We start from the raw sequence: 16,317 nt of genomic DNA, 5'->3' as shown, positions 1-16,317 counted from the left end.
GATATTTCAACTTCTCCAAGCATAAAATTAAAGATTGTGTTATAGTCGTCCTGAAATTATATCGCAAAACCATTAGTAGGCGAAAGACGTATCTTGGGGTTAGGCGTGCACATGAGATAGTCTATGGCAATTGGGAGGGCTCTTTCAAGACGTTGCCGAGATACATGGTGGCTCTCTATGACAACGATCTGGAGTTACATTGTTGAATGGAAGCTCGGAATCGAAGCTGTGTGTACGATAATATTTTTGAGTTTGTGTTTTGGGCATTCAAACCATGCATTGATGATTTTGCCTATTATCGGCCAGTAATATCAATAGATGGAACACATTTATACAGGGTATAGGACATAAAGCTGCTAATTGCAGTTGGAATGGATGCAAATGGATCTATATTCCCTCTAGCTTTTGTAATTGCAGCAAATGAAAGCACAAAGACGTGGGGTCTGTTTTTGAACTACTTGAGGCAACACATTATTAAGGATCATATGGGCATATGTGTTATATCAGACTGAATGCTGGCATATTGAGCAATATGTTTAATTTGCATGGGTGGCAGTTGCCCTTTGCCTATCATCGCTTTTGTTTAAGGCATTTGAATGCAAACTTTCAAAAGGCATATCGAAGCCCAAAGACTTAGCAATTAGATGTAGGCAGCTACGATAGAGCATCAGGAGAAAAAGTTTCATATGTAGATGAAGATTATTAAGCGGGCGGATGAGGAAGCCTTCCACTGATTGAATACAATTGATAAAGACAAATGGACATTACACCAGGATGAAGACAGGCGATGGGGGATGCTGACAACAAACAACTCTGACTCATTCAATGGCTTGTTGAAATCTGCACGAGGATTACCCGTTACCGCAATGGTGAGAATAACTTTTAAGCAGGTTGTGGAGCGGTTCTTCATTAGATCAAAAGAGGCCAAAGGACTTGCGGCAGACGGTGTAAAATGGATGTAAAAAACGTCACAATTGTTCGAGTATCACAAATTTAAGGCTTAGCAACATGACCGGATAGAGTACAACTATGCAGAGCGTATATTTGAACTCACAACAAGTATGCACCAAGGTCGTGGAGGTAACATCCACACAGTTTGTGAGATTCCAAGAACATGTACATGTGTCAATCATATCACATGCCATGTTTTCATGTCTTGAAGTGTTTTATCACAATGGGAAAGAACGCCTCCACGTATGTGGCTAAGGAATATACACTTGAAAATTATACAAAAACGTATTCCGGAAGGTTCTACCCACTTGGTAGTGAGAGTCATTGGCCACTGGAGCCATTTTTCATGGTTGCAAATAAAGCATTTAGCCGTAAATTCAAAAAAAAAAAAATACTCCCGTATTCCTAATGAAAGGGATGTTCCGCCAGGGAGATACACTCGAAAATGCTCATTTTACGATTATGTTGGTCATGATAAGCGTAAGCGTCCCTTACGGCATAGTGGTCAAAATACATCCCGGGGTGGAAGTACCTCTCGTGGCAGAGGAAACTTTCGTGGTGGTGACAGATCTAGTGGTGGTGGCACATCTCGCGGTGGTGGCGGAAGATCAATTCAAGGGCATGAATTGATGAATGTATTTTGAGTTTTTTCTTTCTTTGATGATTGTATTTTAACAAGTTTGGGTTTGTTATTGATGAACAAATTTAAGTATTTTCATATTGTTATGAATGATGCAATTTAATTATTTTGAGATTGGTATGAATGATGCAATTTTGACTAAAAAAATAACACGCTTAAATCTAAACCCTAAAACATAAATAACTTAAAGCTAAGAGAATTTAAAAACGTCCCCGAGTTCATGGACCTTAGCAACGTGTATGCACTCGCGGTCTAGTTGAACTTTTCTTGTGTGATCCACGTAGACTAATTAAAAGCCAAAAAAAAAAAAACGGCTTAACCCATTAAAGTCTCCACACTCTTTCTCTCTCCCAATTTTTCATGAAAATCTTAAGGTTTAGTCTGGAAAACTAGATAAAGTGGGGGTGTAAGGGTCGTTTCTATTGGTTTTGAAAATGTCATACCCAGATTTTCATAGTGTTTGCCTATTTTATTTTTCTTTGTTTTTTTTTTAAATGCTTCCTTTTTTTCTTTCCCCATTCTTTCTTCTTTCACCATTCTTCTTCAAACCCCATAAAAAGACATCAAGTAAATCACCATAGCCCCATCTTATTATTTTTATACAACAGAAAAAGAACAATGACAAACTAATCTCTACAAAAGTTAGCAAAAAGCGGTCCCATTTAGTTTCTTCTTCCTCTGGCATGGTTGGGGAGATAACTAATTATCTTTAAAGATCTCATACAAATCATAAATTTGAACATACTAATGATTTTGGTAATAATTGAGATGTCAATTCATCTTTATTTTTTGTTTCTATCTCCCATAATTTTGATTTTAGTAATAGCTGGGTATGCCCAATTAGATTAAGCTTTGATGATGAATCAGTGTTCAGGAAAGCGTGAAGCGGAAAAAAGCGACAATGCCCTGCTTCATCCTTTAAGCGAAGCGCTCACTTCGTTGAGGTGAAGCACAATTTTTATTAAAAAGAGCAAAATAAATAGAGAATATATATAAGCAAAAGTTCAAATTAAAAACTAAAGTAGATATCACAAAATCCTCCAAAGACTAGAAGTTCAAATAAAAAACCAAAGTCGATATCACAAAATCCTCCAGACCATAGGAAAAACAAAATCAAAGATATTAATAGTTCAACATCTAATAATAGTTCAACATCTACTTCTTATTCTTCTACAAGATTGTCAAAATCTTGTACTCCTGCATCATCGTCACATTGCTCATCATCTTCTTCAACTTCATCAACTAGGGAATGAATTGTAACTACTTATTTTCCCCTCCTATGTTGGCTTGAATTATTCCCCCTTAAACCATAGTGGTTCTCCTCAACCCCAATCGCCTCGGCAACAGCACCAAAAGTGAAATCAGAATCTCCCCAAAAAATTGCTTCATCTTTAGCATACTCAACTCCAGTGAGCCATTCATTTGCATCATCAATATTGTCCAAAGCAATTGGATCAATTACATTGCAAGTCTTGTAATGTTCATTGAGGCGCTTTAGGGTTAGTCTATTCCTCTTCTTGCTATGAATCTGCAAATAAGTTGTGGCAAGTAATTAGTAGGAGTTAACACAATTGAGATATAATAGTTATCTTAATATACTAAATCTTTCTTCTTAGTTCTTACATGTTCAAACAGGCTCCAATTTCTCTCACATCCGGATGAGCTACAAGTTAGACCTAGAACTTTGATAGCAAACTTTTGTAATTCCGGAGTGTTTCCACCATAAAGCCTCCACCATTCAACTATTAAATTAGAACAAATATTCAAGAATTAATAAGTATAAAGAAATAACTTAAAAGTTAAACTATAAAGAAAGATTGATTAATCTGTTAACCTGGAGACTTCTTCTTTCTTTGTCTTATAGTCATTGCAAATCCAAAGATCCCTTCAGAATTAGTATAAGCACTTAGTTATAACCCCATTTCATCTTGCTCCTCTTCACCAGGTACCAACTTAGCAACACTTCCATAGAATCCCTTCATCAATTTTGCATTTATTATTCGCAACTCATTGTTATCATAAAAGCTTGATGGGTTCAACAAATTCCCAACGGCATGCAAAGGTTGATGAAGTTGATCCGCCCATCTTTTATCAATGATGTCAAAGACCTTTGCCTACTTATGTGGGTCACTAAATGATTTTTGAATAGACTCCTTAACCCTATCCATAGCTTCAAAAAGGTAGCCCATGGGTGGTTTTTGTTCCCCATCCACCAAACGAAGTACTTTAATCAACGGCCCACCAATTTTAAGAGCATGAACAACATTATTCCAAGAAGTATAAGACATCACTATGCGTGAAACTTCTTTCCCTATAACTGCTTTTGCAAATTTACTATGTTCCATTCATCTGAAATGAACAAGCTTCTCAAATTGGCTTTTGCATGTGCATACGTTGCAAGGTCAAGAAAGCAGTAGCAAATCGAGTCTTTCCAGGTTTCACCAAGTTTTTTTGTTTTGTGAATCTCCTCATCGTGTTCAACAACAAAGGCCTTTGAATAATGTAGGAATGTGCTCTAACAGCGTTAGTGAAAACTCCTGTGAAGGGTCTTTCCTTGAAAATATCCCCGAACATCAAATTTATACAATGAGCTGCACATGGAGTCCAATATATGTTCGGGAACACTCCCTTCAACGTAGCACTTGCTTTAACATTTTCAGTTGCATTATTTGTAACAACTTGAACAACATTCTCTGGTCTAATCTTCTCAATAGTGCTCTGAAACAAGGAGAACATCTTGATGGAATCAATAGGCAAGTCGCTTGCATCAACAGATTCAAGAAATAAGCTTCCTTTTGGAGAATTCAGCAACACATTGATGATCATTTTCCAGTTCTTGTAGCCCACTTATCTATCATAATGGAACATCCGAAATGCTTCCATTCTACCCGATGATCCTCCACTATTTTTTGTCTCTCTTCCACTTTAGCTATATATGAGTTACTAACTTCATGATAAATGGGCGGCTTCATTCCTATACCATAATGGCCTGCGACATCAATGAAGGCTCCAAAAGTGTCGCTATAGTTGACACAATTGAAGGGGAGCCCTGCATAGTACATCCATCGTGAAAAAGCCGCAATTGCACGCTCCTTCAAAATACCCTTGGCGGTGTCTTTCAAGTTTTTTTTTTACCGCTCGTCCCCACATTATCAGTTGGCTTCTATTGATAGAAGCAATCTAAAGGACTTTTCATACCTGCAGTTAATCCATAAGTTGAACTAATTGTTGCATTGGTTGCCCGTTTTTGTGATTTTGAAGGAAGAGACAAATCAACAGCTTCTCCTTCTTCTATTTCATCATCATCATAATTGTCAAGATTAGTCACATTTGGTTGATGTAAAATTTGATGTTTTAGATCCTTTTTTCCTTCGACATATTTTTTTAGTTCTTCCCTCACATTCTCCGAGCATCTTATCCAGCGTACGACGTCGCTATAAGTACCAATAAGATGTTGTTTGTGGCGAAAGATTCCTCCTTTTGTTATCTTATCGCAAAACAAATATATAAATGCAGGCCGATTGGTCTCACTAACTTTTTTCCCATATTTTCGAGCTGGATCGATCATTTTTAATCACTGTTCAGATTAAAGAAAAATAATCAGAGCAAAACTTTTAAAAAAGAAGGGCAGAACCTAAAAAAACAAAGCATAAATAAGAAGAAGAACTAAAAAAAAAAAACAGAGCAGAACTTGAAAAAAAAAAACAGAGCAGAAATAAGAAGAATAACTGGAACAAAAAACAGAACAAAACTTTAAAAAACCAGAGCAGAAAAAAGAAGAAGAAGAACTGGAAAACAAAATAGAGCAGAACTTAAAAAAACAGAGCATAACTGAAAAAGAGAAGAAAAAGAAAGAGGAAGAAGAAAAAAAAACCCTAGCAAACCGACCAGGCATAAGAAGAAAGAAGAAGAAGAGGAAGAGAGAAGAAGAAGAAGAGAGAAGAGAAAAAAGAAGGAGAAGAAAGAAAAATCTTACCTCTAAAATCGATGGAGAATCTTGGTCGCAACTGGTTGATGGAGAATACCTTAACCTTTGAAATGTTTAGGTAAAGTGCAACAGGCATATTTGTCCATAATTAACCTTTTAAATTAAAACAAAAAAGAAAATATTATAAACAAAAGGGTACGCTTCTGTCGCTTCACTGCTTCAACCCTAGAAGTATGCGCTGCACTAGGTACCCATGACTTCACATGCCTGGGGTGACATAGGCTGGCTTCGCTTCATCGCTTTAAGCGATGAAGCGAGCGCTTTCCTAAACACTGGGATGAATGAAGTCTAAGAGCAAGCTATCCATTTAGTCGTACTTCATATTACATTATATAATATAATAGATACTGAGAAATGATTAGGCAGTAAGCGGAAAATACAATCAAGAAGAAATCTTGAGTTCGAACTTGGGGTGTATTTTAATGGAGGAACACATAAATACGGAAGAAATGGTTTTTTTAGCAGTCTGTTTAGGAATTAAAAATAAAGGAATATGTAAAAAAGAAGAAGATTTTTTTAGTGTGAAGCTGCTTATGTGGCAATTTTTATACCCTTTCATGCACATAAAAGAGTCTGAGACCACTTGCTATGCCATGTGGCAGCTCGAGGGAGTTTTTAAATTCGTTTATTCAAGTGTAGGAGTATTTTTAGTACTAGACATAGTTTGGGGAGGAAAGTAATAATCCACGTCAAGTTTGGGGCGTTTTAACCACTTCAGTCTAGAAACTATGTCTTAAGACGTAACTTCTATATAGAAACTATGAGGCATATTTATGCAGATAACTTAATTTCAGCTGAACAATGACTTAAGACTTAGTTTACTATGAAATCTTGCCTTGCGATTTTTTCTAACTCTGTTGGGTTCAAACCCAGAATGTCAGGGTATTTGCAGTCGCTTTTTTAGCCAAAGGGTAAAAATTAAAGACCACCCCGAAATAAGGGCATTTCATTTGATACAGGGGATAAAGTGGCATATCTCAGGATTAAGTTTGGGATAAAATCTATACTGTGTTTGGTTGACGTCAATCAAACACAATATAAATATTATTCCAAACTTAATCCTAGCTACCACCTTAGTCCATCAAAACTTGGAATTTTCAGTGTGCATATAATCTCAAGACTATAATTTCGGAATAATTTAGTTCGCGAATCAATCGATTAATTATAGTAGTAGTAATGAAAAGGTTATGTTTTGTTTAGGGCCGTTATGGAGGGTAATTATATTTCTTTTTCTTTTTTAATCTAATAATTTTCGTATGTTCCAACAAAATCCAAACAAATACTATATATCAGAGGCTAAAGTGACTAAAACACCCCTAAACAGCGCGAATTGCAACTTCAGTCCCTGAACTATTGCCACACTTAAAAACACCCCTGATCTTGACTAAATGGATTTTAATTCACCCCCTCGTAGAATACCACGGCAAGCGGAATGCACTCGCCGTCCACTTGGCATTTTCGTCCTATGTGTCCTCCACATAGATAAAAAAAAATCCAGTCTAGATTTATTTAAAAAAAAATGGATTTTCCACATTTAAAAAAAATCTGTAACAATGGAATATTTATTTTAAATCTGAAAAATTTGATTTTTAAAAAGTCTAGGTTTTTCAATAAAAATAAAATCAACTTTCCAGTTTTTTTTTTTTTTTTTAAATAACGGGTTTCACACATTTTTTTTAAAAATTCAGTTTTCAAGATTTAAAAAGTTTCAAATTTTTTAATAAAAAATCCAGTCTAGATTTATTTTTAAAAAATGGGTTTTCCACATTAAAAAAAAAAATTAGTTTTTTCTAATTTTAAAAAGATATACTTTTTAATGAATTTTCCAAAATTGATTTTCTTTTTTTTTAAAAAAAAAATCTGATGTGGAGCCCTCATGCCTGGAAGTGTTTGTGCACATTTGCTGTGCCATGTGGCAACGCAGGAGTGAATTAAAATTCAGTTAGTCAAAATTAGGGATGTTTTTATATGTAGCAATAGTTCAAAGACTAAAGTTGCAATTCGCATTAAATTTAGGACAATTCGCAGGATTGCCCTTCTTTTGGGGTGGTCTTTAAATTTTGCCCCTCATATTTGAAATCTTTAAATTTTGCCCTTTGGCTAAAACCCATGGGTTCCTGGTTCGAGCCCCCACTCAGTCAAAAATTTTAAAAAAAAAAATCGCAAGCGGAAGTTTAAATTTCGCTATGCCCCCCCCCCCCATACACTTGTTAAGGAATTACCAAAGTTATGCGGACCGCTTACTTATGTCTTATGGGCATTTGAATAAGTATGCCGGTCCCAGCATAACTTTGGTAATTCTTTCATTAAAGTTATCTTACGGTCCGCATACTTATGGGCAATCTTTTAATAGGCAAACTTTTAGTTAAGCCTTAACTAAAAGTCTTTTTCTAGTTATGACTTATGGGGCAGACTTTTAGTTAAGACATAACTAAAAGTATGCCCCATAAGGCATAACTAAAAGTATACCCCATAAGGCGGAACTTTTCCTTAAGGCATAATTAAAAATTTTAATGGGTCCGGCATACACGTGACCCAAACCTTATCTTATAATTTTTTTTAAACCTTATCTTATATTTTTTTTTAAATTTATACTTGAGCAGGGATTCGAATCCATAATCTCATAATTTTTGAGTGAACCTTAGGGTTATAATGCGAAGGGCAAAAATTAAATATCAGCAATATAAGGGCACTCCGCGCAAAAAAATGGTGCTGAGTCACTTCAGCCTATATCATATGAAATCCCTAGTCCATTCAAGCAAAATAAGCAATCACTCCCGTAGTCTTCATCTGGCACCAACTCCGGGCCCCCATCATCTGTTGATCCACTAACCAACAACTGACTCCCGTTACACAAATTAAACGAAGAAATTAAACACGGAGAAGAATTTAGTGAAGGATCAGCTCTACTCCTTGATAATGATGATCATATAAAAGGTTCCTCCATTTCGATTCTGTCGCTCTGTTTCAATTCATGTGAACCTATTTCCTTATTTGTTCCTGCGCCTCTTTCTATATTTGGAAACAATTTAAGAGTATCTTTATGTGACTCATTTACCCCGCAAGTTTCAAAATCTTTTCTTCTTTCTTAAACTCCGTGTTCAGTCAAATGAGTTCACATAAATTGAAATAGAGGGAGAGGGAGTATTTTATTTATGCGGATTTTTGGTGCTATAACTTTTGCGTATTCACTATCTCTACATTTTCATTGTTTGGCTGCATTCCATTTCTGTTAATACCTGTTGTTTCTTTGCTTTGCTTATCGCATTATTTTGTTGTTGTTGTTACTGTTCCTTTTTTCTGAAGTATGTAATGATTTTCATTATTATTCGCAATGTCTGCTTTGCTTCTGTATGTTATTTTTCTTTAAATTGCTTTATAATGAGTTACTTGAGTTGAGGGTCTATCGGAAACAACCCTATCTGGCAAGGTAGAGGGGTAAGGTCTGTGTATACTCTACCCTGCCTAGAACCTAGCGTGTGGGATTACACTGGGTATGTTGTTGTTGGTGGCTGCATTTGTCTGCTGTATTGAACAAATATATCAGTATGTGTTAATAGTTTACGTTTTAATGATAAAACTGTAGATTTCGATATAGCAGTTGGCTCCCTGTTGCTTTTGGATATTTATATTATTAATTAATCCCTGCTTCTCACGAACCCTGGTTAATGGTATGAAATATGTAATTTTACGGGGCAAGTAGTACATTCAGTCCTTTCGGGAATCTCACTTCGGTCGTTGGGATACCTATCCTTACCATATTTTTCTTTCTGATTAATAGAAAGACAACTTTGCTTTCGCTGAACGGAATCAATAGAATTTCTTGGTGATCGGACACAATCTTTCCTATCACATAAGTAACCATCAAACATAGGAATCTCACCTCAAACATAGGCCCTCGGAAGAGCCTAAAGTAGAGAAACCTATAGATAAAACCTATTCTTTATGATTGAGATGGGACCCTTGCCGCCTGTGAAATAGTATGATTGGGAAGATGGAACCAGGCTCTAAACGCGAGGAAGTTGGAGCATGTCACGGGATGGTTGTTCTTGCGAACTGCATGTGTTGGTGTTGATGTCCTGCTTTTGTAGTTGTTCCTCTGCAGGATTGTCTTATGCAGTGTATGCATATTGCATCCCAGCGGAGTAAATATAGAAAAAAATGAGTGCAACCCCACCTATTTGGGTTTGACTTCCATGCTCAAGTTAGTAATGTCCTAAGAAAGATAGATAAAGCAAGGGAAGAATAATGGGACATAAGAAACTTATATAAAACAAGTAAACATTTAAAAACAGCATGCTTGTGGTGAGTGAACTTGTGTGAGTTACTCTTGTTTATTCCTTTCTTCCTGTATATGTCTATATATGAGAGTATGTTTTCTTGTTAATCTATTCGTCGTCGTCCTTGCTATATGAGCCTTTGGATACCACTAGAAATGGATGTGGCGTGATAATTGTGATTTGTCACTTCTTGACGGTTCATCATGAAGGTAGAGTGGCTATTACCATCCATCGAAAATCACATCGAGGTTGATTACTGAATGATCCGTTATGACTTTGGAGATGGTGGTTGTGCTAGTTGCAACTGGTGAGCATCAACGGACTTTAAAGCTGGTGTGAAAGATTGCATGCTGCTATGCTTCACTTCACTTGTTTGGATCAGTGATGTCAAAGTGAAAAGCATAAAAAGCTCTAAGTGTCAATAGGGATTTAAGCAAGAAGATTAGTTAAAGCACGAACTCTTGTGATGAAAGGTGCGGATGAAGAAAAAAAGTCTTCATGTAATTAAGTGAAAAATAAATATCAGTACAAATAAAAAAATGTGGATCATAAGAATTGAAAATTTGCAATTAATTGGAGTAAGTCGTGTTTTCTTGTACTAAGTTTCTAATTTCCTAATTTGGATATTAAAAAATTCTTCCATAAATTTTCTTAACGTTTAGTATACCAATCATCGATATTTATTATTTAGTGTCTTTGTGTGACCTATAGATCAGGGTTGGAGCCGTGCCTGCATTAGGGTAGACTGTCTACATCACACCTCTTGGGATGCGGCCCTTTCCCGAATCCTGCGTGAACGCGGGATGCTTTGTGCACTGGGTTGCCCTTTAATATTTACTTTTAAAGACAAAGCATATGAGGTGGGGGCCCGCAGTATGCCTACACTAAAACATTGGTTAACTATGTGAAATCCCAAGCTGCTTGTGCACGAGCTTCAAGGCTGAAGTGAATAGACCATATTGGTGATGGACGAGAACCCTGGGCTCCTTAGAAGGCTTGGGCAATCCTCCTCCTTTCGAGCTAGCTTATGGGGTGTGAGTTAGGCCCAAGACCTAATTTGACATGGTATCAGAGCCAGGGCCAATCCCGATCCAATATCGGCCCCCGAAAAAAGAGGGGGCAAAGTGCCCTCGAACCAATTAATCGATAGGGGGTGAAAATGCCCCTGGTCCATGAATGTTCACCCTCCAGATCGGATAGTGGACCTCGAATGAAAAAAATGTCCAGATCTGGGCGTGGTGGGGGGGGGGGGGGTAAAGAGAATATACCATGTCGGTGACGGATGAGAACCTTGGGCTCCTTATAAGGCTTGGGCAATCCTCCTCCATTCAAGCTAGCGTTTGGGGTGTGAATTAGAACCGAGGCCTAATTTGACAAAGGCTTAAGTAGCGGTTAGGCAAACATTTTAACAACATTGATCTACGTTGATCGAGGATAAATGCCCATGACTAGTCCTTAATCCTCTTTATTCTTTGACATCCTTTATCTACTCAAATTTGGCCAATTGGGGCTAGTTATGTTGACCCTTTCACCAATAGATACATTTTTTTTTTGATGATATGGGAACCGGAAATACCTGCTACCCTTCGGTGCGCACAGATAAACCCGCCCTCCTATGCAATAGCTCGCAAACCACACAGAGGTAACCCGCACTAGGCAAGCCCCGTGCGACGAGCTCGACCCAGAAGGCAAATCCCCTGCTGTTGTAGGCAGGGGATTTCGAACCTGAGACCTCTATTATGAAAGCCCCATGCTCAACCAACTGAGCCACCCTTGCGGGTCCAATAGATACATTTAACTCAGACTTGAGTAATTTTTAGATTTTTTACTTTGAGGTGTTTTCGTTTGTAGTCGTGTTTCCTTCTTGACATTCAGTTTATGTTCTCCTCATTGCTTCTGTAGTTAAGTCATGTTTCAGTCTTCAATGTGAATCAGAGATGATATGTTTTCCTATAATTGACATGCATGCAATGTCCAACTCACTTTTATGTTGTGGCCTCCATCATTCATCCTTGTTACCTTTATTTATAAAAGGAGGTTTTGTACAGAAAGTGTTTTTAAGAGAGAAAAATGTAAAAAAGCAACAAAAATCCATGTGTCTTGAAGCGAAAGACGAGAAGGAAAGCACACACTTCTTTGAAGTGAAGCGCACAACTCACGACTAAAAATACCAAACATGTATGAATTTAAAGTATAATAATCAAATTACATTTTTCTTTATCGGCCAATAAAATCCAATATACCACAATGACTATATTAATCCAACTCCGCAAAGTTTATATTAGAACAATTGACCACCTTTCTGTTTGGATCATTTGCGCGTCATTGTTTGAAGCATACACTTCTATGAAACTACATAGATGAATCTATGAAGTGATAATCCCTTGTTTCACATCTTTTCATCGCTTTAAGGGGAAAGGCAATGGCTTCTAATAACTCAACTACAAGATATTGAGCTTTTCTAAATCCCGAGCAAATCTCCATTATCATTTTCTAGTATTGCATGTTGAAGGTAGGCAATCTCGAATCTATCAATTGTAATGGATGGTATACGAAACATAGCCACATAATATATGGGTTACTTGTAAAGTAAGTTTTATCTTTTCCTCCCTTCGGCAAATATGGATTCCAACTATAAGCCTTCTCTTGAGAATTTTTCTCTGACATAATGTCAAAGCTCTTTCTATCGGAAACAGCTTCTTTACCTTCTAGTGAGGGGTAAGGTTTGCATACTCTCTACCCTCACTGGACCCCACTTTGTGGGATTACACTGGGTATGTTGTTTTTGTTGATGTCAAAGTTCTTTCTCTTTGAATTTCCTTCATAGAGGAAGTCCTAACTGCGTAATCAATACTCAATACTGAGACCACCTTCTTCTCATGGTTAGTTTCAAGTTTGGATATCTTGCTCATCCCCGGTGATTGATGTCTACGTTGTCGCCTTGACACGACTTTGGACCATAGTACTAAATAAGTATTGCAGTGATCTACCCTATAGCTCATGAATGATTGATGTATCATTTGCAAAGAATAGATGTGATATCACGACCATTCCTTTTTCTTTTCTGATCAATCTCAATCCCTTCGATGAGTTCCCTTGACACTGTTTCCACCATGAGTTTGCTGAAGCTTGAAGGCCTCATTACAAAAGGATAAAGGATTTTTCCTTTACCCTTCAAAGTCTCGAAAGAATTCGCATGCGGTGCCATTCAAATGGGTGAAACTCATAGTTTACATACCATCTAAATTATATTCTCAACCTTTGATGAAATCTCATTTTTTCAAGCTCTCTACTATATACAAATGAGACGAAAAGGACAAACACATGCAACAATAGTTTTAATATGTCTTGCATTAGGAAAACCTTCCAATTTTCTATTACTTTTGGTTGAAGATGGTAAACAAGTAAATAACGTGTGTCAAGATGATCATACACCTTAACATGGTACCAGTTGAGACAGAGGTCCTGGGATCGACTCTCTCTGCCACCCATTATAAAAAAGAATTTTCACATGCTTGACTCATGAGGAAGAATCAAGCCAGAGGCGTGTTGAAGATAGTAGATCAGTGAATAAAGTGTGTTTTCTCTAACTGCTTAAGCCTTTAAATGAGATGGTCACACACTTCAAAATTTTTTATACCCTCATCTTATTCTACAATTCCTGTTGTGCCCTTATGTCCTTTTAAAAGGACAAGTGTGTGCTACAGTTCATTTGATCAAATCCACATTTACTTTCAAATACATATAATATTTTATAGCTTAAGCCCTTATTCTTGGGTGTTGGTTTGTTCGAGTTCCGAGTTGGGAAGCTTTCTTCTCCGTTTCTCTTTCTTCACTCTTTTCAAGTGTGGTCTCTCTATTATGAACTTTCTTCTATGCTTCTCTTTTCCTCACCCTCTCAAAGTTGAAATTTTTCTATTGATGCATCTGTGTGTAGTCGTTCATGTCACCCGATCTAATGGAATTGGTGAGGAACAAGCTAACATATGATTTTCGTATGTTCATTATCGGACAAAGTGAGGCGTTCATAGTCCTCCGTGAATTTTGGCTCTTTGTAGCTTTCACTAGGTCTTCTTTCAAATTCCTATGCTTGATATCATTGTTTATGTTATTTGCACAACTAAAAGATTACTAAAGAGGTTCAAACCGAGAAGATATTGTCATACAACATATTAAAGCTTCATACAATTTACCTGTATTTATGTATAAAGTTCTATATGATATGATAAGGGGAAAAGATAACATATGCACAAGATCATATATACATTTCACTTCTTAGTCTAGTGTCTACCAACTCATTAGCTATTAAGAATTTGTCTTCTCCTCGCAAATGCATATTGAAAGGATGAGGTTATCTAACACGGATATCAATCTCTTTTCAAATGTTATTGTTATTATTTTGTCCATACTTCTAAAGGCTAAAAACACGTAAATTCCTTAATATCATTAGCCCTACTCTTTTTCGAAGTAAGCACACTAAATGAACAGTTAACCTCTTCTTGAAGAACCCAAACTGTAGAACTTGAAAAGACTCAATGACCATCTCCCAACCCTTTTAGGACTTTAGAGCTGCAAATACCATGCATAAATGCTTAGTGGTGAGAACCTAACTTTGAGTTTTCTCCATCCATATGGATATTACCTAGCTAAGGGATTCAAGAAAGTTCGAAATGTACCGATCAAGTGCTTGTTGTCAAGCATTCCCGCATATTACGTCTCTTATGCATGCAGGCGGTTATTGAGAATTTGGGTGATACAATACGAGAGTGGTTTGTGCAGTGTTGTCAAAGGCGCGCTTAAAGCTCGCTTAAGCCCTGAAGGGAGGCTCAAAACATGTTGAGTGCTTCGCCGCGCTTTATGTGCGCTTCAGTGTCATCATCAACGCCCTAAGACATACTTTTCCTTGCCAATGAGCCTCTCTTGAAGGGGTGACACTAGATAATTCATATTTCACTTTATCGTAATGTTTTTACAATTCCTTTGTCCATATATTTGTTATTCATGCTTATTGTTATTAATCTTGGATTAAACATATATAGATTTGTATTTTTGCACCATTGCGCCTTTTTTCATTAAGGCCCACACTTTATTTGCGCTTTGCGCTTAAAGCCCCAGCTGACCTTAGAGCTTTTTTGCGCTTTTTGCTTTTGATAACACTGGGTTTGTGGAGAAACATCATGCAAGTGTAGGAGGAAGCTTAGTAGAAATGTAAAAGGCGTGATTCGTAATATAGGATTAGCTTCCGCAACTAGAGATAGTGCTATGGTGACATCTTGAGCCCTGTCGTCCTTTTTATAACTGAGAAATTAGTTGGCTGGGCCAACCTCAATTGATCCATGTGTTTGAAACTTGAGGGAGTATGGCGGGAGATCTTTCTACGCTCCTTTTACTTAAATACCAGGTTTTTGTCACTGGTACTGTTTAAATTTGTGATATTCGCCCAATCTACGTATCTCCTGTTGCGTCCTTTCCATTGAACCGAAGACCTCGGGGCACATTTTAAGTAATGCCTTTTTAGTACATTCAGTAAATTGAGCCAACAATCAATAACTATGCTCAAATATATAGGACCGTAAAGGAGAAAGTTGGATGTAAAGTTTAGTAAGAAATTTGCGGAGAGAAACACTCAAGGGTGTGACCTAATGGTCAATGAAGTGCGTTGAAAACCATGAGGCCTTAGGTTCAAATCCCAGCAGAGACAAAAACACTAGGTGATTTCTTCTCATATGTCCTGGCATTAGTGGACAGAGTTACTTACATGTTCTTTGAGTGGGAGGTATACCCTGGAATTTGTCGAGGTGCGCACAAGCTGGCCCGAACACCACAGTTACAAAACAAAAAAAGAAATTTGTAGAGAGAGACTAGTTTCAAAATTTTATGCAAAGATCCGGGTTACTGTGCGACAAGACAAGGCTTAAGGTAAATTCTAGAGAGTGGTGGTTAGATAGGCAGAAGTAAAGAACGTGCACGTTCAGAAGATGAGTGTAGTGGAAATGAGGATGCACAGATAGATGTGTGAGCATACTAGGAGGGATATGGTTTGGAACGAAGTTATACGGGGCAAGGTGGAAGTGGCACCTGTGGTAGACAAGATGAGGGAAGCGAGACTGAGATGGTTCGGGCATGTGAAGAAGAGGTGTGTGGATGCGCCAGTAAGGAGGTGTGAAGGTTAGCTATAACAAGAGTTGGAGATATGGAAGTAGGCCAAAAAAGAAATGGGGGAGGTGATTAGACAGGACATGGCACCGCTACAAAAGATACTGAGGACATGACCTTAGATAGAAAGGTGTGGAGCTCGAGGATTAGGCTAGAGATTGGTAGGTAGCCGAGTGGTCTCCGTATTAGTAGTATTAGGTAGTAATCACATAGTTTCTTTTCTTCAATGTGTAATACTATTTGTTGCCTCATTTGCTTTTTATCTCGCTATTTTGTTGCCATATGTTTCTTGATACCATGCT

The 16,317-nt window shown here is 37.3% G+C and overlaps 1 long non-coding RNA gene across 1 annotated transcript; it reads right to left on the bottom strand.

Moving 5' to 3' along the window:
- Window positions 1–3,072: 3,072 nt before the first annotated feature.
- On the bottom strand, window positions 3,073–3,817 carry LOC132044868 (uncharacterized). The gene is made up of 3 exons (XR_009412290.1): window positions 3,426–3,817; window positions 3,215–3,333; window positions 3,073–3,119 (listed from the first exon to the last, which is right to left on the bottom strand). It is a non-coding gene; the product is annotated as an uncharacterized LOC132044868 (long non-coding RNA).
- Between the last annotated feature and the right edge of the window lie 12,500 nt (window positions 3,818–16,317).

The sequence above is a fragment of the Lycium ferocissimum genome, unplaced genomic scaffold (assembly GCF_029784015.1).
Source record: "Lycium ferocissimum isolate CSIRO_LF1 unplaced genomic scaffold, AGI_CSIRO_Lferr_CH_V1 ctg535___fragment_3, whole genome shotgun sequence".
Taxonomy (NCBI): Eukaryota; Viridiplantae; Streptophyta; class Magnoliopsida; order Solanales; family Solanaceae; genus Lycium; species Lycium ferocissimum.
This window is presented reverse-complemented; position numbering and strand designations above follow the sequence as displayed.